Source organism: Schistocerca piceifrons, chromosome X (assembly GCF_021461385.2).
Source record: "Schistocerca piceifrons isolate TAMUIC-IGC-003096 chromosome X, iqSchPice1.1, whole genome shotgun sequence".
Taxonomy (NCBI): Eukaryota; Metazoa; Arthropoda; class Insecta; order Orthoptera; family Acrididae; genus Schistocerca; species Schistocerca piceifrons.
The window spans coordinates 812290587-812317504 of record NC_060149.1 but is presented as its reverse complement, the minus strand read 5'-3'; the positions used below and the strand labels follow the sequence as shown (position 1 = coordinate 812317504).

The following is a 26918-nucleotide window of genomic DNA, read 5'->3' as shown; positions in this document are numbered from 1 at the left end:
AAAAGGAAACTGAATATGACCACAAACTACTAACAATACAAGAAATCTTCACAAACTCCTTCAGCCTGTCATGTAAACAAGTTAATATCTACAGCAATATTTTATTTCTTAACTCTGTATTTCAATCCAAACACATGTTGCAATTATATTTCAGCCTCTCAATTAGAAGGAACATCTCATTCTGAATAAATGTTCAAATTGTTCTGTTTACTGGCACCAAGAACAAAACATACTATTCTGCAAGGGCATATCAAAGTATATTTTGTCCTCACTTACCCCACTGCTAACAATTTCCTTCAGTCTTGCTACATGTTTACAGTCATTGCTTTGTACTTCTGAACAAATTTATCACCAAAATCTGAAAAAATACAATACAGTTATCATTGGCTGGGAGGTAGAGCACTGCACATAATTTGTGAATACAAACAACTGTTATACATAACTTTTACAATCTAATCATGCAAAATTGATTTTAAAAAAATAAAAAAATTATTGTTCTTTATTCTGAGACACATACCACACAAAAACTACACACAAACAAAATTCATAGATACTTTCAACTGACTTTTTCAGTAGTAATGTAGGGAAGAAGTAGCATAGCAATCGTTAATTATTTTCATAAATGTCTCATGAGTGGGTAGGTTCAATATTGAATCTATCACTAATGTGTTACAGACTATGAAACACCAATATTGATGTTGGGGGATATTAAGAAAGATATGAAAACCACACACGTATGCAAGACATTTAGTCACTAACCAACTTGCAGTAGAAAGGAAGGAAGATTATGATTTAACATAGTCCTGAGGACAATGTCATGAGAGAGACAGCTCAAACTTAGATGAGATGAGAAAAGTGAAGGAAATTAACTGTGGCCTTTGTGCAAGATCCACTGTGGCTTCCACTTAAATTATTTAGGGAAACAACAGAAAACTTAAACCTGAATAACTGGATGGGGATACTTGCTGCAGATTTATTCATTCATATTTCACGGACTATCACTGACAGGAAGTGCACAGAGCTAGAACAATAAATACAGCACACATTAATAATTAAAAAATGAAAACTACTTTCCCCAAAGGTACATAAAACACAATCCCAGTACCAATAGGCAGCCAAAGTGGAAGACCGAAGTCATTAGAATATCAAGTGACAGAAAGAGTGGAAACTGCATCAAAAAGTTACAGGGAGAAAGAAATATGTACGTTAAAGTTTAACCCTTTCACTGCTATGCTCTGCCACTCCCCAGGTGCTGAGGACATGTTTACTTGTGTTTATGTGACCCATTCTGCTTACCCTCTCCCTCTCACTACTGAGGACATGTTATTTCCATATCTTGATGAACAAAAATGTTTCAATTATTTATCATACAACATACATGCCTCATTGCGTGCTATCATTTGCAAAAAAAAAAAAAAAATCATTTTAATATCTTAAACCGTTTAGTCATATTTCATAAAGTTATTAGTGGGATTCTGGATGCGCAGGTATGGAATTGGGCACACCAAGTGCAACCATCTACCAGATATAAAAACCAATAGCTTGAAAATGAAAGGACACTGTGTTGTGCTATCAATTTTAAATATAATTTTGATATCTTATCTACATTTCATACACAACACTGTATGAGCTAAAATCAACGAACCGCAAAGTCTATGCAATGCAATTTTACCTCTGCAAACTCTAAAATTTTGAGCAATGTTTTACTTAATTTTATGCAGTACAGTAACTATGTTGCATAGCAAAAAGGAAATTCAGCTGTTTATCAATCGAAGATCTCAGATAGTAATGTGAGCAAAACTAAATTTTTTTCACCAAATAGTTTCTTAAAATCAGATGACAAGTATTTCATAGCTGCCAGAATGCTGTCTCTGCACAGGTAGCAGCATTAGGCAAGCAGTACAACAACAAGAAAACAGCATTCAACATGAAAGGCAGAAGGCATGACGGTAGCAGTCACATGGCTAATGTCTTGATGGAAATGAAATAATTAGAGACTGTATGGCTATGACTGCACCAGAGTGGCATAGAAAGTCAGTAGCCCCTTTTTCAAAGCAACTGACACACATTTTACTTTAAACAGTTTGAGGAAATAATGAAAAAACTAAATCTGTATGACTGGATGGAGTTTAGGACCCACTTCCGAATATGAGGCAACTGTCTTACCTACAGTTCCCTCTGCCCAGTTGGATAAAGAAGACCAAACCATTGTAGATAAATACGAAAGATTCTATTAAGGTCTTGAGAAATGTTATTGGAAAGGCTTGCAACTAGAATGTAAGAACTTCAGAATAAAGCCAAACAAATTTGGTTATAGTAACGATAACATCAGATGAGAAACTAAAAAGTTCAATTATCAATTTACTGAAATGGGATAAAAATGTTACTGGCATTACTAAATCACTTAAATGTATTGTGACTAGACTGAGCAAAACTTCTTGCACAATATTAACTACATAGATTTCTTACAGAATGCTCTCTTGCAGGAACAACAGGATATGAAGATACTGGAGACTGATAGTAAGAAAACAGGCACAACAATTATCTCTAAGTATGAGGATGCATATGGTTATTGTGAAATAGGTGTGTGCATCACTTTTAACAGACAGGAACAGTTCCCCATAAATACTTTCCTCTGTGCACAGAATAGTGAAACGTGTATCAGAAACCGCAGCCATCGGGTATGTTTTGTGACAAACTTTTTGAGTATGCAGACCACAGTTTATCACTAAATAAATTAGAGCAATATGGGATTAGGGTTTAGGCAACTGTTCATTTTAATCTTATCATAGTATTAGGAAGCAAATTAGTGTTTCATAATGTCATGTAATCGTGGAACATCCAACCATGGTACTATAATACGGCATATTTCTTAGTATTCTGTTCCAAGGTTATTTATTTTCCTGAATTTCTCAGACTTATACAAAAATGGCAGTGACATCAAATTTAATCTTATGTCAAGTTTCACCTATGGTATAGTTTTTTTTTAACAGTTATTACGTAGTCTTATGTGTGTTTCAATCAAGTGTACTAACAGGCATAATATGTAGTCATAAAATTGTTTGTTTTGTACGGTTTGATATCCACAGAAACTCATACGAGGTTAGTGACCATTTAGGCAGATGCAGCTTGACTGAAATATGCTGAACACCCCTCTAAGATAATACATATGACAAATGTGCAAAAAGTCCAACCCCAGAATAAAACAAAGTGCACAACACTGTGTCAATCATACAACAGTTAAAAGTGTTTAAAATGGCTGTTTGCAGAAGCATATCAGGAGAAGGAATGTGGCACATTATATAGGAAGAATTATGATAATGCTTTGTGCATTGTGTGTGCCATATTTGTATAATATCAACATTCAATTTTTTGACCATTTATCACAAAATTCAACTTCTATTATGCACAGATTCCTTTCCTGAAAATGGTAGTGTTGATTTCACATGGCTAATGTTTCCTGGTATGCATAAGGGATTTTTTTCATTGGTTACCTAGAAAACTGTGTGCATAAGAACTGGCAAATGGTATACAAGTTTTCTGGTTTTTTTTTTTTTTTTAAAAAAAAAACAAAAAGGCATGGATAGCAAAAGAAGAAGAAAAATCTTTTTAGGGAAATTTATTTTTCCACAAAAGTGCTCTGAAAATGGGAAAACTGACAGAATGTAACTATGAATGTTGGAGTAGTTACCAGAACTGTGCAGCCTACAAGTTTCGTCTGTCACACATTTCAAAAAAAAGTTGATGGAAAGTGTTTTGAGCATGTGAAGAGGCTATTAGAGCTATAAATGTGTATTTTGCAGCCTTTCAGAGTCACACTTCAGAGACGAAATCATTTCACTAGAAAAATGTTTGAAGTAAATAATTGGGCCTCAAAGGGGACTACAACGAAAAATAGGTGCATTTTTACTTTAAAAAAAAATTTGTCTTTCATTGTCAGGCCGAGAAGACAATTTCTTTGCTTGCTTCTTTTTCTGAGACACATTAATGACAAGCCTTCCACTATGTGGTTGGTTGGTTTGGGGTATAAGAGGGCCAAACTACAAGGTCATCAGTCCGTTTTTCCTGACGCAAGCAAGGCTCAAGGTACAAAAACACACAACACCACATCTAAAAAATACACCACATGGAAAAGCAGAAGGTATTAAAATCATGAAGCATATGGTCTGGGCTGGCTGATCAAAATGATAAAATAGGATGAGTCAGCCATTCTGCAACACATTAAAATGTCCACCCCAAAAAGACAAGGCGAGATGAACACATGTAGGGAAAAGACGACCACCAAGACAAACAAACGCAAAGAAAGTGTGACAGAGTTTAAATGGAGGGAGGGTGGTGACCTAAGAAAGAAAGCTAAATGCCCACCTTTAGATGGTATGATAAAAAAACCCTCACAAATAAAATGTAAAACTAAATCTGCTGTTGAGGCATTGTCGCCCAACACCAAAGGTAGGATGTTGGGAAGGTTAAAAGTCCGCTGCACAGTGACTAAATCTGGGCAGTCCTGCAAGATGTGGACAATAGTCATATGTGAGCCACAGTGACACCACGATGGGTCCTCGCGACGGAGGAGGTAGCCATGTGTTAGTCACATATGGACAATGCAGAGCCAGCAGAGAACCACAGAGTCCCTGCGAGAGGCCCACATGGAGGTCTTCCACACATCTGTAGTCTCCTTAAGGGCACGCAGTTTGTTGTGCATACTGAGATTACAGCATTCTGTCTCCCAAAGCTGAAAAACCTTGTGGCGTAATAATGATCGCAGGTCAGTTACAGGGATGCTGATCTACAGAAGCAGTTTCCATGTCCTGTTTGGCCTGTCCTGTCGGCAAGTTCATTTCCTGGGATTCCGACATGGCCTGGGGTCCAAACAAACTCCACAGAATGACTGGACCGTTCCAGGGCATAGATGGACTCCTGGATGGTTGCTACCAAAGGATGGTGGGGGTAGCATTGGTTGATAGCTTGTAGGCTGCTCAAGGAGTCAGTACACAGAAGAAACGACTCATCAGGGGATGAGTGGATGCACTCAAGAGCACAAGAAATGGCTGCCAGCTTTGCAATGAAAACACTGCAGCCATTTGGCAAGAGTGCTGTTCAGTATGTCCTCCATGAACATATGGGAAGCCAACATGGCCATCAGCCATCGAGCCTTCAGTGCAAATCTCTTCATGGTCCCAGTACATGTCAAGAATCGAGAGGAAGTGACAGCAGAGAGCTGCAGGGTTAACTGAGTAGTCAGGACCATGTGAAAGGTCCAGGTGAAGCTTTGGCCTAGGTGTACACCATGGAGGTGTATCTGAATGGACCTCGAGTATAGGTGGTAAAGGCAAGGACTCCACTTGAGATCAGACGCAAACCGCAATCTTAAGCCCTGACCTGGGTATCCGATGCGGGAGACGAACCTCCGTGGATGGGAAAAGAATACAGTAATTTGGATGCTCAGGAGAACTATGAATGTGTGCAAGGTAACTGGCGAGCAGTTGTGCATGCCTAACCTTCAATGGAGGGACTCCTACCTCCATTAGGATGCTGGTCACTGGACTTGTCCTAAAAGCTCCTGTTGCCAGTTTAATGCCACAATGGTGCACTGGGTCAAGTAAATGAAACGCAGAGGGCACCACCAAACCATAAACTAGAATCCCATAGTCAAGGAAGGATTGAACAAGAGCTCTGCAGTGCTGCAGCAGTGTACAGTGATCTGCACCCCGGTTGGTGTTGCCCAAGCAGCAGAGGGCACTGAGGTGCTGCCAGCACTTCCACTTCAGCTAATGAAGATGAGGACACCACATCAATTGGGCATCGAAAACCAGTGCTAAGAATTGATATGTCTCCACTATACTGAGTGGATCACTGTTAAGGTAAAGTTCTGGTTCCGGATGAATGGTACGATGCCGACAGAAGTGCATGACACAGGACTTCGCGGATGAAAACTGGAAGCCATGGGCTAGAGCTCACGACTGAGTCTTATGGATAGCTCCCTGTAGGCACTGCTCAGCAACACCAGTACTACAGGAGTAGTATGAAATGTAGAATTCGTCTGCATGTAGACAAGACGAGACCGAGGGCCCGACAGCTGCTGCTAGACCATTAATGGCCACTAAAAATAGAGATACACTAAATACAAAGCACTGCGGGACCCCATTTTTCTGTAAATAGGGGGGGGGGGGGGGGGGGGAACTATGGAAGGCACCAACTTGGACACGGAAAGTATGGAGCGATAGGAAATTTTGGATAAAAATTGGGAGCGGGCCCCGGAAACCCCACTCATATAATTCGGCAAGGATATGATGTCGCCAGATCGTGTTGTAAGTTTTTTGTAAACCAAAAAAGATGGCAACAAGGTGTTGGCATCTGGAAAAGGCTGTTCAGATGGCAGACTCGAGGGAAACTAGATTATGAACAGTAGAGTGACCCTGGTGGAAACGGCCCTGGCATGGAGCCAGTACGCCACATGACTCCAGGACCCAACACAACCGCTGCCTTACCATACGTTCTAACAGCTAACAAAGAACATTGGTGAGGCTGATGGGCCAACAGCTATCCACATGAAGCGGGTTTTTACTGGGTTTGAGAACTGGAATGATTGTGATCTTCCGCCATTGCATTGGAAAGATGTCATCGCACCAGATCTGGTTGAACCCAACGAGGAGATGACGCTTTTAGTCGGACGAGAGATGTTTGATCATCTGGCTGTGGATCCGATCTGGCCTAGGAGCTGTGTTACGGCAATGTGCAAGGACGCCGAGGAGCTCCCACTCTGTAAATGGAGCATTATAGGGTTCACTGTGACATTCAGTGAACGAGAGGGCTTTCCTTTCCATCCCCTGTTTGAGGGTGCGAAATGCTGGGGGATAATTCTTGTAACACGGAGGGGTACCGCTTATGTTGCTGTAGAGCTCGCTGGTGCTCTTTAATGGCCTCCCCAATTTCCAGCGAGCACCAAGGTACTGACTTTCACCAGGGGCACCATAACAAACAAGGGATTGCGTTTTCCACTGCAGAAACGATCGTTGTAGTGACCTGCTCAACTACCGCATCGATGGTACCATGTGGGGGAGATTCAACAGTGACAGCAGAGGTGAAAGCTTCCCAGTCTGCCTTGTTTAAAGCCCATCTTGGTAGACGTCCAGGGGAATGTCACTGGGGGAGTGACAGGAAGATGGGAAAGTGGTCACTACCACACAAGTCATCGTGGGCTCTCCATTGGACAGATGGGAGAAGTCCTGGGCTGCAAAGGGATAAATCAATGGCCAAGTAAGTGCCATGAACCACACTGAAATGTGTGGGGGCTCCATTATTTAAGAGGCAGCAGTCGAGTTGAGACAGGAAAGTTTCGACAGCTCTACCTTGGCCAGTAAGCACAGTGCCACCTCTCAAGGGGGTATGGGCGTTATAATCTCCCAAAAAGGAGGAAAGGTTTAGGTAGTTGATGAATTAGTGCAGCCAATGCGTTCAGGGGTACTGCACCATCTGGAGGAAGATATACATTGCAGACAGTTATTTCCTGTGTCGTCCTTATCCTGACAGCCATAGCTTCAACAGTGGTTTGAAGGGGCACAGATTCACTGCAAACTGAGTTCAGGACATAGACACAAACTCCACCTGACACACTATTATAGCCGCTACGGTTCTTGTAATATCCCCTATAGCCATGAAGGGCAGGGATCCGCATTGCCGGGAACCAGGTTTCCTGGAGGGCAATGCAGATAGTAGGTGTACAGCTTAACAGTTGCCGAAGCTCAGTCAGGTCGTGGAAAAAACGGCAACAATTCCACTAGAGGATGACATCCTGTTCTGTTTAAACTTATATTTATGTTCTGTCTTTTTACATATCTATCTGCTAATGTTCTTCCATGGTGACATTTATGTTCTGAACATAGTTTTATTCATCATGCATTGGAAGTATTTACTAATCTATTTTTTTCTAAGAAATTGTTCATTTTTTGAGGATTTTATTGTGCCTTTCTAAGGGATTGTTCATTTTTTGATGAAACTGTTTTCTTTACTTGGAAAATATGCTGGTCATCTAGAGGATGGCAATGAAGCCTCTGGATTCCTGATAGAGAATGCTTTTATTTAGATGACGTGCTGCATTCAAAGTCAGCTTTGGAGGATATGAAGGCTAAAGTTCAGTGATTTTGTTACAGGAGCAGCTGCAAGCATGAATACTTGTACCTATTTCACTAGTTTAATCTTGCGTTTATGCACTAGTTTCAAAAATATGCCCCTTGACAGAGAAAACAAAAAGAGGTAGCAAACACTAAAAGACTTCTTTCTCAACCTCTGCAGAAGAAGTTTATCTTGCCTGCTGACAAATTTTTCATGCCACAGTACCACCATCTTTTTCCTGACCTTTATACCTACAAAGGATGGGCATGTTAATTTATGGATTTGACAGTGTTACTGGTAGAGTGCGGCCAGATGCCCTTCCTGTCACTGTCACTCCCCGCCGCCTCCAGGATGGAATTTACATACACCAACTGTCTGTGACTAGTGCTATCAATGTGAAAGTGTGCAAACATTTTCTATTTTCTAGATGTTTGTGAATCAAGTAATTGAGGCACAGCGTGGGTACCCAGCCTTGTATTCCCCTGGTGTGATGTAGGAAACTGCCTACAAATTACATCCACAACAGCACACTGGCCCTGATCATTAATCAGCTGAGTGGATTTGATCCAGGGCCAGAGCGCCTCCCTGAATCTAAGAACCTGCATGCTAATGTGTGTGGCTATCTGAGCGGTTCAAATGTTTCATGTTTCAGCATAACAGGAGCTATACCTGATCCACAAAGGATGACTACCTAAACAGCTCACACAGTGGTAGGGAGTTTGCACACATTCTGTCTTCATGGGCTGTGGACCTGCATTTCCCACTTATAGCTTCACACATACTTGTTGTACAGCCAACCTTTTTACATTTAATCGTGAAGTTACATGCTCACATAGCAGACAAGTTAAAGGCTAAATGAAATTCTGCACATCCCCCCCCCCCCCACCCACAGATAAATTTTACTTCCCTCATAATACTTTTACTCCCCTGAAATTCTGCGGGGTTCAGTCTCTAATATGTGTGCTAGATAATAGTCTTCCATCTACTTGCATAAAATTAAATGTGTTGTGCATTTTAACTACTATGGAGCAGCCAGTTACAAGGGTGGTTCGAAAAGTTTGTGGAATCACCACCAGATTCTAGCACTAGGGCACCAATCCTTCAAGAGTAAACACATGATGTGTCAGTGCTCTGGGCACAGATCTGTTGTGCAGACTTCTCTTGTTGTAGTACCTCTATAGCGATACACAATGACGAAAAAAAAATGATATAAAGCAGTGATTAAGTATGTTTTAAATAAAGGTATGAAGACAAAGGAAATTCATGCTGGTTTTCAGAACATACTGGGGACTCTGCCCCTTCATATTACTCTGTTGCCAGGTGGACAAATGAGTTTAAATTTGGCTGGGACAGCTTAGATGATGATCCATTTTGGGGTCGGTTTTGGTTTGTTTTGCTTTAGGGCACAAGAAACAACTGGGGCCACATGTGCCCAAGTCAAAACTATACAACATGAAGGCAAAGAAGAGTTAAAAAAAACGACTATATGTCAGTCCAAACTGACATAAGAGAAGACAGCTAAAGACAGGGATGTGGAGAAAGGGCTACAAAAGGCACCATACAGAAACAGATGACCAAAACTAAAAATTAAATGGCCTTCACCATATTGCTTTGACAGATAAAAAGTAAAACATGGTCAACGGCCTGTGCATCATTTGCTAAAACGGCCGGTACCTCAGACGGCAAACCCAAGAGGAAACGTAAATGGTTAAAAAATGGGCATTCCATCAGGAAGTGGCAGACAGTTAAAACTTGAGTGCAATGTGTACAAAGTGGTGGGGTAGTGCCACTTATCAAATGACAATGGCTAAAAACACAGTGCCCAGTACACAGCCTAGTTAAAATGACCTCCTCCTGGTGGGACAGCCGAGAGGCTGTCCAATCTGCTGGGACAGGCTTAATAAGCCGGAGATTATTCCCGTGAAGGGAGGACCATTGGCGACGACAAAGGGGCAACACAAAGATCATCGGAGGGAATATAGGAACTAGTGGGCTGAGGTACAAAGACTGCAGCCTTGGTAGCAGCCTCATTTCCTGGCACACCGACACGACAAGGAGCCCACAGAAACATCACACTGGCTCCACCAAGAGTGAGCAAGCTACGGTTTTCCTGGACCCACTGCACTAAAGGGATGGCTGGTGTACAGCTGTACAGCACACACAGACTTTGGAGGGTGCCAAGTCTGAGCAGAGGACACAATTGAAAAGGAAGTGTCGCCAGATGTATTCTGTGGCCTGATACAGGGTGAAGAGCTCAGGTGCAAATACTGAGCAGTGTACCAGAAGCCAATATCAAAAGACACGGGTGCCAATGAGGAAGACACACCCGACCCCACAGCCAGTCCAAGAGCCATCAGTGTATGTAAAGGTACTATCGAGAAGTTCCATGCGAAGGTCGTGAAACTGAAGGCGATAGAGCGAGGCTGGAGTAGTGTCCTTGAGAAGCGAATGAAGGCCAAGGTTATCATGGGCCGCTTCACGAAGCCAAGTTGCTGAAGCGTTCACATCCACCAGGAAAGTTGCAGGTAGTGTGAAGTTAAGCTGCGGTAACAAGTGCCGGTAGCGGACTCCAGGAGGTACCAGAGAAGAGGGACGCGCCCCATACTGATGATCAAATGAATCATCGAAGAAGGAGGCATAGGATGGGTGGCCACGCATGGCAGACAAACACCATGCATACCTGTTGAGGAGAAAGTCACGGCGGTAGGACAGTGGTAGTTCAGCAACTTCAGCATACAGACTCAACTGGGCTAGTGTAAAAGGAGCCAGTGGCCAAATGGATGCCACTATGGTGGATAGTGTTGAGACGGCATAAGAAGGATGGACATGCAAATGCATGAACAAAGCACCCATAGTCTAGTTTCGAACGGACAAGGGACCGATACATACGGAGGAGGGTGGTTCGATCGGTACCCCAGGAAGTACCACTGAGGACACGTAGGACATTGAGGAAACGCGTACAGCGGGCTGCCAGGTAAAACACATGCGAGGACCATCAGAGTTTACTACCAAGCATGAGCCCCAGGAATTTCGTAGTTTCAACGAACAGAAGGGCAACAGGCCGAAGATGTTAAGATGGTGGGAGAAATCAATTGTGTTGCCAGAAATTCATACAGATGGTTTTGTGAGTGGAAAAGTGAAAGCCATTGTCAATGCTCCAAGAGTAAAGACAATCAAGATGTTGCTGCAGACGCCGCTCAATGAGACAGTGCCGTGGAGAAATGCAACAGGTGGTGAAATTGTTAACAAAAAGGGAGCCAGAGATGCCCGGTGGGAGACAGGCCAGTAGTCTCCAAAAGCAAAGTGCCATTCCGTAAACGAGAGCAGGATTTCACAGGGCCAACAATTGCATCAACACCTCCCTGAATAATAAACGGATTAACTGTGGTGAAGGACTGACCATCTTCAGTACACGAGACCACGAGGAACCGTGGTGCAACGAGAAGGGTCTTTTGAATCATTAGTCTCATTATGTTTACGTTTCGTAGACGTTGATTCTGAAGTAAAATGACTCGCGGGAAAATCCCCCTTGATTGCCAGCGTCTCCGATGGCGTGCTCCTTCCAACTAGGGGCCTCCTTCACACGGGGGGGCACACCCACCTTAGGTGATTGTTCACACCTCAGGTCATGCCTCCTGAGCACCCAACAGAGGGACCAATCTGCAATTTGGGAAGGTTGCAGCTCAGGCAATCACCCCTCCCTGGGCCTAGCCTGTACCAGGGGATACGTGCGAACCCTACCTTTTGACCCGGGGCTGGGAATTACGCGTTACCCAGTCACCTGTTGTGTGTCAGACACATGGGCCTACTTTCATGAGCGCACAGGGAGGAAGAATAAAAAGAGGAACCTCAAACACTGAAGAGGAGGAACGAGAGGGGAAGGGAAACAAAGAAAGGAAAAGGGAGTGGAAAAAAATGGTGAGACTGATCTTATGTCAGCGACAGGCAATGCAGGGCATTCCTAATAATACCCCAGACATGTTCCCCAAGGGAGGGGAAAAAGAATGGCAGGAGGAGACATGCAGCACAGAAGGGAAAAGATGCTGCAAAGGCTGGGGCCCCGTGGTAGCCAAGCATGAACCCGTCAGAGTGGCGAACCCCCTGGGGGGTTGCAGTCTGCCAAGATGTGCCACTACCTTGGAAATTACTGCGAACGTTCATAATATGGTCATGGAGGATCACCAAATAAACTGCGAGAAACTGCTGAAACTGTATGACTTACCTGAATGACCATATCACATTTTAACAGTGGAACTAGATATGAGAAAATTTATCTGCTAGGTGGGTGCTGCGACCATTAATGCAAGATCAGAAATGGATCAGAATGGAGATGTCTGAACAATGTTTCACCCATTTTCTGAGCAACCAACAAAATTGTTTGCTCTCATTTGTGACCACAGATGGAACTGGGTCTCCTACTGTGCCCCACAGAAAAAACAACAGTCAAAGTAGTGGAAAAAAGGTTGTTTCACCACAATCAAAGAAACCAAAGGCAACACAGTCAGCCAGAAAGGTCATGGCATCAGTTTTCTGGGATATGAAAGGGATTCTGCTGATAGATTATCTTTCCACTAGCAAAACAATTACAGGATCAAACTACAGTAAATGACATGAAAAAGGGTTTGGCTTGGAAAATCGTCTTTCATCAAGACAATGTGTGCATGCTATGCATGCCATTGCTATGGCAAAAATACATCATCTAAGATAAAATTATAAGACTGTTGCTACATCTGCCTTATTCCCCTGATTTGGCTCCATGACTTGCATCTCCTCCCAAAACTCAAAATTTTGCCTCAATGGATGGAGATTTTCTTTAAATGAAGAACCAACAGCTGAAGTTTTCCGTGTACTTTACTGGCTTAAAGGAATCTAATTTTTGAGATGGGCTCAAGGCATGGACCAAGTGCATTAGTGCACAAGGGGTGTGTGGTTTTCCACCTCACAACATGTAGCCTGCCATGCACAAGAGGTAGGCTGTATTGGAGAAGTAACGGCCCTTCCTTATCAACCTGCTTTGCATGGTAGCCTGTATGTCGGGGGCAAATAAATGATTTTTTGATCCCCTGATGGAGAGCCTGCCCTGCATGGACAGGTGTATTGTGGGAGTAGTATTGGCCTGCTTCATTGAACTGTACTGCAGGGGCCACACATGACAATGAACCTGGCTGGGGACATGTAAAGATGGATAGAAGATGGGATGGACAGAACGAGGGGGAGGAGGAAATGGACGGAGAGAGGGGAGGAGGAGATGCATGAGATAGATGTAAGGTGTAGAGGGAAAGTGGACAGGTGGAAAAGAGGGTGAGGAGGAGATGGAAAGAGGGGGAGGATATGGGCAGAGGGAGGGGGAGGAAGAGATGGTCAGAGAGAGGGGTTGAAAGAAATGGATAAAGAGGGGAAGGAGGAGATGAGAGAGAGAGAGAGAGAGAGAGAGAGAGAGAGAGAGAGAGAGAGAGAGAGAGAGAGAGAGAGAGAGAGTAAGGAAAGGTGGTGGAGGATGAGATGGACAGACAGAATGTGAGGGCGGGTTAGATGGACTGAGAGGGCGGCGAGAAGGGGAGGAGCAGAGAGAGGGCAAGGGGGAGATGGATGGGGAGACAAGTTGATGGGCACTGAGAACAGCAGATGGACAGAGAGGGAGGGAGAATGGAGAGTGTGGGTCTATATATAGTGAGGAGAATGCGATGGAGGGACAGGGAGAGTGGGGAGGACAAGGGGAACAGAGAGAGATGGGGGTAGGAAGAGGTTGGACACAGAGTGGGGTGGAGGAAAAGTGTCCAATGTATGTATCACACGTGTTCATGAGCGAAACTGCAGGAAAGATGCTAATGTGATACACATATATAAAGCAGACTGCATGTATGTCTATCTAGGATCTCCTCACAAGCCCCTGGATCGATTTCAGCCAAATCTGGCACACAAACAGCTAGCTTCTTGAGTAGCAGCACTGTGGGGTTTATAACTTCCAAGCCAACAGGAGTGGAGATGCAAGCAAAAACACTGTTTTTAAGCCCATGCTGTATAGGATACCCTTATGACAGGCATGTTGTGTGGAAATAGTATTGGCCTGCCTTATTGACCTCCTTTGCAGGGTAGCCTAGACATAATGGGCAAGAAACAGTTTTACAGCCATCGATGTGTAGGCTGCCCTGCACAACAGTTGCATTGGCCTACTTTTTGGGAACATGTTTTGAAAGGGCTACATGAGCGAACGGGCACAGCTGGGAGAATGTTGAGATGCATAGAGGGGGGCATGGACAGAGAGCGGGAGACAGGAGAAGATTGGGGGGGGGGGGGGGCAGGAAGATACAGATGGAAGTGAGAGGGAAAGGAATGGTGAGACAGAGAGAGGGGAGCAAGGATATGGACAGAGAGAGAGAGAGAGAGAGAGAGAGAGAGAGAGAGAGAGAGAGAGAGAGTGGAGATGGCATGTTGTCTGGGTAGTATCATGGGCAGAGGGAGGAGAGAGGAAGATGTGGTTGGACAGGGGAGGAGGGGGCAGAGAAGATGGACAAAAAGTGGGGTAGAGGTAACGGAGAAACAGAGGTGTGAGGATGAGATGGACGGAGAGACGGCAGGAGGAAGAGGTGGACACAGACGGGGGAGGAAGAGGTGCGTGCAATATCTGTGTGTCAAACACATACGTGAGCGGAGCCACGGGTAAGAGCTAGTTGAAGATAAAGGCTTTACAGAGTTAAGTCATTTCTTTTTATTCCATTCTGATAACTTCTTAAACCACCCTCGCAATATGAACCCAAAAGCACAACAACTTATAATGATATAGTCATGTAAACCAGTAGAATGCCATTCCAGACTGCCTTCAATGTACAAGCCAAAACTTTTAGAATGCAGAAATATGAGGCTTTATAGCTGATTCCTACCTATTGTGATAACAATATAAGCATTAGAGCAAACTTCGACATTTCTTTGTTAACATGAACAACATTTTTTTATTTATTTATTTATTTGGGAGGACTGGTCTACAAAGCACTCTTTTCAGTCAGGACTGCAAAGACTTCAAGAAGTAAGTATCACTGTGTTCCAACAAGAAGCTAGATAAAAGACAGCTGAACTCAAGCAGAGCCCCACACTTTAGGCAAGTATATTACACCTGGGGTTTAACTGGCACCCCTGAGGTTGCTCACTTGCACAAAGGCTGAATATAGGTTGGGTCTGCATTCACTTGTGACCACCCTCATCCTCCATGATTGACACTACCAATGACATAAGTCAGTCTTGCTGTGAGTGGGCAGGGCATTACAAGTGTAAGAAGTTCCAAATTTAGCTCACACAGAGCTAGCGATTACAGACACATTTTCTGTGCTGAAGTACAGGCTACCCCTTATGTAAGGATGTAAGATAGCCTTGGACAAATGCTTCACCAATGTCAACAGTTATTTGGGAACATCCACACTTTAGTACAGTTGCTATATATGATAACCCATATTTTACAGACACCTCCAGATGGTTCACTATATTTTGGCAGAGCTAATGAAACAGTCAGTGAACTGACCACCACTTCTCGCTCTCCACTGTTCATGTGCCCCTGGCCCTTGAAACAAAGAAGGCTCAAAGTAGCTGGCAGTTGTAAGAATTTTCACAGACTCATATTGCTGATCAACATTCACAACTCCACGAGGGAAATGCAGCCCTCTAAAGGTGATCTGAGACATTCAGACTCCAAATGCAAGTCCATTGTCAAACCCATTGCAATGTGTTACATAGTTTTCTTTGTTTGGCTGTTGCAATACTATGGTGTGCTGGGAGACTATCCCATTGGAAGTCTCTTCCACTGAATTCAAGCAAGTTTAAGAATACTCGCTGGCATTGAGGCCTTTACAAGTGAAGCACTTCAAGAAGAGTGGGGAAGGAAGTCAACCCGCCTGTTTAATAAATCAACCTAGTGTTTACTCACAATGATATAGGAACTGTATGTTTGTGGGCCTTGACATCTTAGTCTGTAGTGTTTATTCTAAAATTCTTACAAACAACCCTGTTGGAGGAACATCCGCAACTGAGCATTATACCAGAGGTTGAAAATACTGCTACAGTTGTAAAGTTCTTTTATTATCACATGACCGGTTTCGGGCTATTATACGCCCATCTTCAGGTGTCGCACTAAGTTTACAACTACGCGGTATTTTCAACCTCTGGGCTAAAATTCTTACATGTGGTTCAAAAAAATAAACCTTTTAGGTTTAGTATAGACTACACACAATTCACAAACTATTAAAAGATGCACCACACTTATCAGCTAAAATGGAGAGCAGTTCCTCACTTTAAATTTACTGTTGCCCTCTAGTCAAGAGTATAAAACACACTCCATTGAAATGTGTCATACTGAAAAAGTGTCACAGGCACCACAAACTGGTGGGTTCTCTTGCTGGAGGGATCATTAACCAACTGGTACCATCATGACTGCATAAATGCAGTTAATATAACTTCATCTCATCCTATCTCTGTGAGCAAGAGTAGCACCACAACTGGTATTTGTTTCACTGATTTTCATCACTTCAGGCCACTCTTTCTCCCAACAGATCCACAACAAGTAAATTGCTTGGTGATAGATTACATATTTTTATGTAGAGTGGCAGGTTTTACATCTCCACCTATACTTTGCAAGCCACCTTGTGATGTGTGGTGGAGGGTACTTTGAGTACCACCTCACTTTCCCCCTTTCCTGTTTCGGTGTGTGTGTGTCTAGCAATGTATTTGTTGGCTCTTCTAGGAATGTACACAATCTGAATTTTAAAAGTGAACAGCAACATGATCCAAAGCACCTCCTTTATAGTGCCTACCACTGGAGTGTTGAACATCTGTCATTTTCGCATTTAGCGGCTTACCTGTGATGAAACGCACTGCTCCTCTTTGGATTTTTTCTATTTCCTTTACCTATAAAGGTGTGTGTGTGTGTGTGTGTGTGTGTGTGTGTGTGTGTGTGTGTGTGTGTGTGTGTCAGACTGATGAGCATTATTCAAATGCCAGTCAAATGATCATTTTGTAAGCTACCTCCTTCGTGGAGGATTACACTTCCTGATGATTCTTCCAATGAATCTCAGTCTGCCATCTGAGGTTTCCCGTGATTACGATTATCAGGCTGTTCAACTTTAAATCTCTAACATACTTAAGGAATGTGACTGTTTAAAGTGATGTAACTATGTAGTTATTCAATAATAGGTATTTGTGCCTAAAAATGCAATAAGATACATTTGTTTATGTTGAGGGTCAACTGATAATCACTGCACCAAATGTGTCTGCAGGTCCTGCATTTCATTAGTGTTTTCTAGCACTGTGACCTGTCTATATATACAATCTTAGGAATAGAGAATTTCTGTGATTCACTTCCAGAATTTTTTTTTTTTTTTTTTTTTTCAATTAATGCCTGACAGTAACAACTTCAAACAGCATAGGTACTTTCGAAGTCCATGGGAAACAGCATGGCTCAACAAGAGTTTCTATCCTCATCCTTGTCTGGGCTACATTTTACAAACATGGCTGATCCAACCCCTCGGTATTTGCTAGCCAACAATGCCATATGACTATTTTTTATTTCATGTCATGGTGGTGTGTTCATAGTGCCAACACTAAACAGTGGGTCCATTGGGTTGAAAATTGTGGGGTCTCACTTTCTGGCAAATGAGCCCAGCTGTTTTACCCTCACGTTGGAGGACTGAATGCCTACATCTTCTCATTCTTTCTTCAGTGTCTGTACATCTACATATATTACATTCTTGTATGACTCAACTCCAACCCCCCCTCCCAAACTAACAGAGTTGAATAATTCTGTCACAACTAGTTCTTGAGTAAGCACTTTTTTTTATCTGTAACAACATGGCTTTTTCCACCCAAAGTGTCCTGTATCTCAAGCACTTGTCAGATTTCAATGCCATGCAAGCATTTGTGTATTTAAAAAGGTGATGTCTCTCAACAGCTTCTCTCATGTATCTTAATAACCATGAACATAGTGCAACTCACATTAAGTGTCCCATTACCTATCAGTTTTTTTTAGGCGAAGCTGAAGGAAAGCTATGTGGTCTTTGTAGTGAGACAGTGTTATTGTTCCTAGATGATACAACCATCATATTGGGAGTGCTGTTGAGCAAAAACTTGAAAACTATTCTCATTCTGAAAGCAGCTAGTGAAACAGAGCATGACTCAGGCAGAGCACTACACACCCCAGCAAGCCTAATACCGTTGCAGCTCAGGAACCCAGTAGATTGACCATTAATGACTGTGTCATGTCAACAGCTACCCACACCAATATCATATATCCTGGCTGAGGGTTTTTCTTGGAGACTCTCAATCAAGGCACTTAAGCCAACATCTTCATTTCCTGTGATACACAAAATTCCACTGCTGAGCCACACAGTGGTTACCGAATTGTGCCCAGAGCTTATGGTTAGAGAGACCTATTATCGGCTCAATATGCAAAGTTTTTCCAAACCTTCTTGAAGACTGACCAATTATATGCACAGATGTCATGTAATGCAAGCAGAATTGCAGATACAGCACCACTGTAAACAATCAAGGTATCTAATCAGATATGGTGGCCAGACTGTGTGGCCTCAGGAGTAAATGCCCTTTCAAATGCAGTATTTGGCATGTTCTTATTCATTTTGTCTATGAAAGGGAATACAAAATGTTTGAGTGCATACAAAGAACATGATGTTGTAAGCCAAGACTTACTGTGATAGATCAACATAAAAATAACAAAACAAATTAACTGGAAGACAAACTGCCATAAGTGCAGTTACAGTGTACCTGTGCCTTCTGTTGTATGCTCCAGTTGGTAACTGCGCGATAAGTTATCCAAAATGAACATGATGAAACATTGTATTTTAGAGCTCAGATTCGTTGGTTTCACTAACTCACAATCAAAATTTCACATTCCTATCTAACCTCAACCTTCACTAAAGGTTGGTCTGTCACCACATCAAGTTTTATTTCCATCCTCCACACAGAATACAAATACAGTTGGCTACTTCCTCTTGTGCATCATGCAGCTACCAACTGCTGCATGCAACGAAAGACACAGGTACCCCATAACTGCATTTTATCCCAAACTACTTCATGAAAAAGCAATGATGAGAAAGTTTTGTAGGTAAATTTATGAATGATACAAATATTTAAATTTAAAATCAAATAATAGAAAATCCAGGATTGAATGCAACAAGGTTATGAAAAGGAAATCTGCTACTCATCATAAAGAGGAGAGGCTGAGTCACAGATAGGTATAACAAAAAGAGTCACAGAATAAGCTTTCAGCTTCAGCTGCTAGAGACTGCAGTCATGAGTGTGCAAGTTGTGTTTGCGCGCGCACGTGTGTGTGTGTGTGTGTGTGTGTGTGTGTGTGTGTGTGTGTGTCTATTTTTGACAAAGGCCTTGTTGGCCAAAAGCTTAATCTGTTATACTCTTTTTGCTGTGCCTATCTCTGACTCTGCATCTTCGCTATATGGTGGGTAGCAAATACTTAAATTTTTTCTTAACCATTAAAATCTTCTAAAAAACTTTTGGTTGCTGCATTACCTGTTAGTAGTTCCTTTATTACAGGATCATACACAAACAGTTTTGTGATGATTTAACTGCATGCTCTGGTGTATACATATAATTTAAAAGCAGTTCAGTATAAATACACAGTCTCCCAATGTTAAGACAGCGCTCAAATTGTCAGAACTCCCTAAACTGTGGATGGTTACAAGATGAAGTATCAAAAACTCCAATGGGTGGCAGTTGCGGGTAATGGAATTTTTGACATTTCATCTCATAGCTTTCCAATTTAGGCGGTTATGGCAATTCAAATGCCATCTGAATGTTGGGAGAGTGCATATTAAATTAACCATCTTAAATTACTTATATGTATATACCTGAGGATGCAATTAAATCATTGCAAAATTGATTGCATTATGATCCCGTAATAGAGGACCTACTAACATCTAATGTGGCTACCAAAAGTTTTTTTAGAAGATTTTAAAGATTTAAAAAAAATTAAAATATTTGTATCATGTATCTAAGCTGTGAAAGCCCACATCATAAAATCATAAATATATGAATATTCTCCTATCTCACATATCACTTCTACAGCTAATAAGAAAATAGAACTCGACTAAAAACAGTTTGAACAGTGGAATACAAGCTTTTCCCACATTCCTATGATACATTCTATGATGAAGTGGTTAACAACATACCCAGCAACCAGTCAATATTGGAAAAGCTGTCAAGTGACAAAGAAAACAGGGTACAATCATTCTGTAGTATTAGTAGTGATCCTTGAGTTCTACTTTGTATAGTTCAGTAGCAGAGATTAACTGCTTTAAATTCTAGTTTTTTGGATGAGGAGTTCAGCAGCACATGCTAAATGCATCTGCTTCAATAAAACTACAGACAATACAGCAATATGAAAAACAATCTGGTACCCTGGTCAAGCCTGAGTATTCATCCTGAATATACAAATGAACTAAACAAAAACCTATTATCTTTTTCTATACTTGCATGTCACATCTCACAACAATTCTATATTTACTTCTCTCGCCCTTACCCCTTGCTATATTCCTTTTTCTCATCCATAATCCTTTACACAGAAGATATTGTAATACATGGAAATACAGAAGCGTCCGATCCCGCCCGTCTGCTTTGACCCATGACGTCACAAATATGGCGGAAATGACCACAAACCACAATTCCAATATGGCGCATATAAAGTCGTTACGTACATCGAAAAACACACACACACACACACACACACACACACACACGTACGTTCCACAAAAAGCCTAATGACACTAACGGGACAAGTGCGGGAAATAGGGGGTTTTTGAGTGGGGACAAACTAAATATAAGCAAATTTAGACACCCACCCCCATACAAAACCACACAAAACTACAAAAAAACCGACACCACAAAACTCCCCAAATACCACTAAACACAATATCATCTGGAATCTGACACTTCCCTTGACCTATATAGCTCAACAGCAGCTCCCGATCCCATAAATTAGGACCTAACACTTCCCTTGACCTATATAGCTAAAAACATCTCCCGATACCAATACCAAGACATTGGGATCGAACGCCTTGACCTGTTATCCTTACGACATCTCCACATACAGCCGTCCCTGGTCCGAGATTCCGGAACTTTAAGTAAGCCTCATTTCTTCACGACATACTGAGCACTTCACGACTTCATCCAAAAATCCGAATAGTTCAAGAAATTTTAATAGACACAACGCACTGTCCCCCATCATAGCCGACAACCAAAAACTGTTGACCCTGTCAGTCATATCCATACCTACCAAAGACATAAAAAAAGCTATTTACCAAAATTCACACATGACGCCACACTCGCAAACTAAACCAAAAAAAAAAAAAATCACCTAAGACTCCACCAGAGAGCACCACCGATCGCACCAAAACGACACCTACAAACACGCCACACTCACAAACTAAATTCCGCGCCGTCACGACGTAACACACCGCAACAGCCTTGCATCACGCGTCAAAGCCGACAGGTGGGATTTGACACTTCGGTCGACCCATAATACATTTGTAAACTAATTTTTTTCTGCATACCGAAAAAATTCAGCATACAAAAGCATTTTTAATCACACACAAGTATTAAATTCATATTTTAAACTGATACTGAGGTTTCTGTTCCCTCCCTAGACTATTAATGCATTTGTCTTGAATATCAAAGGAGCAACTTTTCAGTGAGTGTTCAGTGTGTACCTGAACTTCTATCAACATCGAAACTTAATCCTGAATGTGCCTTAAGGCTGTGCATTTATTCTTAATACATCCTCCATTCATTCATTTTATTTCAAGTATAAATTTACAAACTTATGATGGGTAATCACAATTGCCAAGTAACCTGCTGAACAGGACAGCACAAGTGAACAGTGTACATTATTAATATAAATATTATTATAAAACAGTGATGCAAGTTTCACTAATTCAACAGAAAAGAAACTCTGCTATGCTTTAAATTAATATTCACTACTTTAAATGTAAATGGTTTTGGTTAGACTTTATTGTGACTGTTATTGATAAAGAGTGAAACAAGAAATTTACTGTTACCAGACACTATTTCCACAAGACGTTTCAAAGGTTCAAACCTCCATCATCAGGTGGATTTAGGTGGATTAATATGTCAAATACTTTGGTGTAATCTGTGGCATTGTGTGGTAAAGAAAATACATGGAAAGGAGCCTGTAATCAACGAAGGTATTTTCATTTCATTTATTTTATTTCCTCATTTATATTTTCATTCACACTTTCAGCCAAGGAGATCCACCAAAATGCGAGCCATGTACTGACAAGTGTCTTTTTCCCCCTACTGGACAGTGCCACAGGTTAGGCCCAGGCCTTAACGAAACACATATGTGCCACGTTAATCAACACAAATCCACTGATATTGGAGGTTTAAATATTCAAAATACATAATGAAAATAAATAAGCACTTATCGGTAATAGTAAACTTATTTCACTTGATATTCACTGCTTCCTAAATATGTGCCCAGAAAAATTATACCTGTAAATCCCAAGAATAATACCATAGTTTCCTTTTTTTCCTAATTTTTTGAGTGAAGGGTCACAATCCCCTTAAGGTCACCGTAAATGAAAATAAATGAACTTACTTAACTTCATACTCCCAAAGTTGCCTGACAACCTTCCTGTTAAAGTAAAGGAACCCAATCATTTCTACAGATACAAATGATGATGACAGCAAGCATGGATGAACTGCCGTTAATGCTCTGCTCTATGCCTCAATATAAAGAAAATTGTATGCCTGTCAACAGGTGCAAGTAATACAGACAATTTAAAGGTCACTGCGATATATCTTCAAGTATTTTGGCTCAAAAATCACTGCTGAAATCACAAACTGCACAAGCAATGGGTGGCTTCAATGGCAGAGTTTGAGTTGTGTGCTTTGTGATAAGTAGATCTCAGACTGAGTCAAGTCTAAAATATCCGCTCTGCAATCCACCCAGTTGCCTCAGAACAGAAAGTTGGCCTGGGGGTGGGGGGAAGGGGACAGAGCAAAAAATTGCTGCACTGGAATTCAAAGTGCTTCAATGGACATCTGACATGACACTTAATGATCACATGACTAATCGTGAAATAGCAGGCCATATGGAAGGGCACCTATTGTTGATAAAACAAGGGAAAGCCATCCATGTAGTAGTATGGACATGTACTTCGAGCAGATCAAGATACAACAGCAAAATGCAGGATTTCATTGAAAGTCAAAGGTAAACAACCTTCAGAACCGGGAAACTGGGGCAACGCTGATTAGATACCTCCCTACACAGACTTTAAGATAGCAGGTCTCTACCTCAACCAAGCACAAAATTGTGTCAAGCAGTGACAGGCAGCCAAAAGAACGAACCCCACTACATTACAGGACAAATGTTAAGGAAGAAGAAGATTAAAATGTACACCCGAAAACTCTGTTCAATATATATTTTGTTTATTGATGGTGTATTACATTTATAAATGAAGATGACTTCCCCAGTCACACCCCAAATCACTAATTTCATAACCTGCTTCACCACATGGCTCTCAAATACCTTAGTGACAAATGACCACTTAAAATTTTGACTATGCAGCCATTACATACAAACAACAGTGTAAGCAGAATACATTCACGGAAATTCAAACAATATTTGATACAGCTCATTTTTGACAAGATTGACAGAACCTTTAAATACACAATTTTCTCAAGTAATGCTTGCACTACAATACATGGAACCATCCTTCTTATAAACAGACCTCCCAATGCCATGATGACATTTCTATAGTTAATATAGGTTTTTGAAAACCCGAACTTTCACCAGTATGCTACAATACTCCCGCTTCATACCAGAAATGATAGGACACAGAGTAAGATATAGAAAATGCTTCTCCCAAAATCAGGAGAGAGAGAGAGAGAGAGAGGGGGAGAGGGAGAGAGAGAGAGAGAGAGAGAGAGAGAGAGAGAGAGAGAGAGAGAGAGAATGTGGCTTAACAGAAGCCTAACATATCACTTCACTAACTCTGGTATCTTTTAACCTAGGCCTCGAACTATGCACCACCTCAGTATTTAACCTCAACTAAGATTGCATATGTTATTTGGGGACTAGTGCAGCAGGGGATACAACCCGTCGGCTTTGGACAATGACGTCACAAGTGGCCAATCGAGAAGCGATTCTTCTTAGTGTTGTAGCTCCCTTCAGTGGCTGATAAGTGTTTTTTGACTTTTTAAAAAAAAATCTCACGAGATAGAATAAACAGATCCACTTTATTAAGCAATCAGTAAAAAAACTAAACTGAAACATAACAGCAAAAGCGAAAATGGTAAACTGCTCTCTGGCGGCTTGTGACGTTATTTGTTGGCTTTGTCAACTCTCAGTCAAATTGCCATCCTTCAAGGTACCCTGTATCTGAGGCTACACTACAGATCAGTCGGTCACAACAACTTACATTCCAAAAACATAATGCCCATTTTCTGTTCTCTTCATCTATACATGAATAACGTCATGTCACATCTTCATTGCATTACGAGATGAAGCTGACATCTGGTATTGGCAGTTGCAGCTGACTTGACAATGACCCTGATGTTAATTTTATCAATTCTTTTTAAAACTTAACATTCTTATTTGTTTTGTCACAGTCACACAGACTTTGCCGTTTAGAATAAAATACGACGGTATAAAATTCACAAGAATGCTAACATCCGAACAAGCAAGTTTATGTTTTTTCTGAAGATGTTCAAATCTAGAATAAGTAGATACAGACTATTATTCCAAAAAAATAGCAATAAGTGCAAAAAAAAAAAAAACATTAATTAAGTAATTTACTGACCAATGAAAATGGAGTTTGGAAATTTTTTTTATGAGTAATAATCTAAAATAATTTAAAAATAACAATCTCATATTGTTATTGATGCACCACGAAACAAACGTGAGCAAATAACATACCTAGTGTTTCACTTTTTGGTAGCTATTTGACGATAATAATGTGCAAAGTATGCATAACATTATGATAATTGAAAAAGAAAAAATCTTTCTATTTAATCATTTCTCTACGTCTTGCTGTCAATGAACTCAATAGTTGCTCCAAGACTAATACACTACACTACACATAAATGTCAAGTCATATGTACATTGTCACAGCATATACAATTACTGAATCTTTTACACTGAGCACTATGTGAATTTACAAGTCAATGTTGTAGATGTGGACACAAAAATTAATATCTTACCAATATGTCACATCTTACCATTAGAGAGGAAAGAGTATAAATGACAGCTAAAAGTAAAGTTGGACAAAGAAAAATTCAGACCCATCTTCTACTAATCAGAACCATCAGAATAGCAGATGAACATTGACTTACAGGTGGGCTATTAGCCAAACGAAGTAAACATTCTGTACTTGTTCATCAAAAATATTATGGACTATATGAAGTATTAATTTAATATCCAGGAAATTAACTTGTGTACATGGTACAAAATTAAAATAAGAGTTGGTAGGTACTTTGAGTTCATAGTGAAGTTCTAAACCAATCAAGTATTGTTATCCACATGTCAATTATAACTGCGGTCAGTCCATCAAGTGCACTAATAATGGGCACTGCTGTATGTAGTTTAGGAAACTTAAAATTTATAAAAAAAATCATTTTTATATTACCAATAAAACAAGTCAGTCATGAAATAATTGACTGACAGAACAATTCAAAGTCAGTTTACAAATGGAGAAAGTTATTATTGAGGTGTGTGCAAAATGGAATGTTAGTTTTACACACACAGTTTCAAGTGAACTTACATCAATCACGGAAACTCAATATACGTGCGAAATCTCGTGCAGACACAAAAATGAAATTTTCAGAAATAAGTATTGAATATGTACAAATGAGACTTTCATGGCACTTACACTATACACGGTCCGAAGATAGTGCGCAGTTCGTCAATAATGGATATAAATGTTACCAACCAAACTAAATTTGTACCAAACAAAAATCATGTAATTATCGTTTCATAATTCTGTTCTCTGAGAAAAACCACCGAACAGCTCAACAGAAACGTAGATACTATCGCTTATGAATGTTTTTGTGGAACAGGATGTTGTAAATAGAACGTAATACGTTACACAAGCTATACGAGACATATCGCGTTGGCCCCATGTGGACACAAGTTCCGAACTCCAGCTATCGTTAAGTTCCTTCAACACTCGGCAACAAGTACAAGTTATCCGATATAATAGGGGAAAAAAGGAAAAAAATAGGCCCCTTAGTAATTACTTGACATTTACATTTATTTCTAGTGTTCAAAAACACCGCGCTGGCTAAGCAGTGCCAAGCTATCAGATAACCGAACGAGTCTACTACAAGCTGTCACGCATCCCTAAACGAAATTACCACTAACAATAACACACCGACGCCGGTAACAAATATACACAATTCTACATCTCACCCACAATTTCCCTTAAATAACCCAGTCCACAACATTGTTAGGTCCCCAACTCCTAACTTCTACACATGTACACACTAGTCTAGTGTTACTGCTGCAAAGATAAAATACATGAGTAAGAGACCAATAACAATATCGATTATGTTCTGGACATACCAAGGACGTTAATTATATATGAACACAAATGCAGCAGGTAAACTGTATAGAATTCGACACAGGTCACAGCTTATTTTACATATTCATTAATTGTAAACCATGTCATTAACAAGTCTGTAATATTTGATACTATACGTGACATAGAGAGTTGACAGCCACTGACGCAATGCTGTTTTTTCGTCAAATTTAAGTCTATGAGTCAGAACGAAAG

General features: G+C 41.0%; 1 protein-coding gene across 1 annotated transcript in view; it reads right to left on the bottom strand.

Moving 5' to 3' along the window:
- Window positions 1-26646, bottom strand: part of LOC124721365 (zinc transporter foi) — a 155752-nt gene extending 129106 nt beyond the window's left edge. Inside the window, exons 1-2 of the mRNA XM_047246299.1 lie at window positions 26016-26646; window positions 277-358 (exon numbers count right to left, since the gene is read on the bottom strand). The gene's annotated coding sequence lies outside the window, so the exon portion shown is untranslated. The remainder of the gene's footprint in view (window positions 1-276; window positions 359-26015) is intronic.
- Between the last annotated feature and the right edge of the window lie 272 nt (window positions 26647-26918).